This window comes from Arachis ipaensis, chromosome B02 (assembly GCF_000816755.2).
Source record: "Arachis ipaensis cultivar K30076 chromosome B02, Araip1.1, whole genome shotgun sequence".
In the NCBI taxonomy this organism is placed as follows: Eukaryota; Viridiplantae; Streptophyta; class Magnoliopsida; order Fabales; family Fabaceae; genus Arachis; species Arachis ipaensis.
Genome location: NC_029786.2, coordinates 62,265,796 through 62,266,179, shown reverse-complemented (window position 1 = coordinate 62,266,179; position 384 = coordinate 62,265,796).

Here is a 384-nt window from a genome sequence, read left to right as displayed (position 1 = left end):
AGAAATTGGAAAATTCGGTGGAAAAGGAGGAGTCAAATTTTGTGTTGGAACAATTGGAGAAGCCTATAATCATTGAAGAAAAGGAAGAAGTGGTTGAAGATTTAGGAGATGTTGAAAGTCCAAGGGAATGTAGTCTCGTGGAGCACTCTTCCAAGGAGCTTGATATTGAAGTTGAAGAAGGGGCGCAACCCCCAAGGCATATCATCGTTGGAGACTTGGAAGAGGCTTATCAAGAGATGGATTCAATCATGAATGAATTTCTCTCTACAATGGAATCCTCTCCCATTGGACATGGAATTGAAAGTATAAAAGAGTGTGCACAACCTCCCATACCCTTGGTGAGCAATGAGAAAGAGAGCTACCAAGAGGAAAATGTTGGCATGG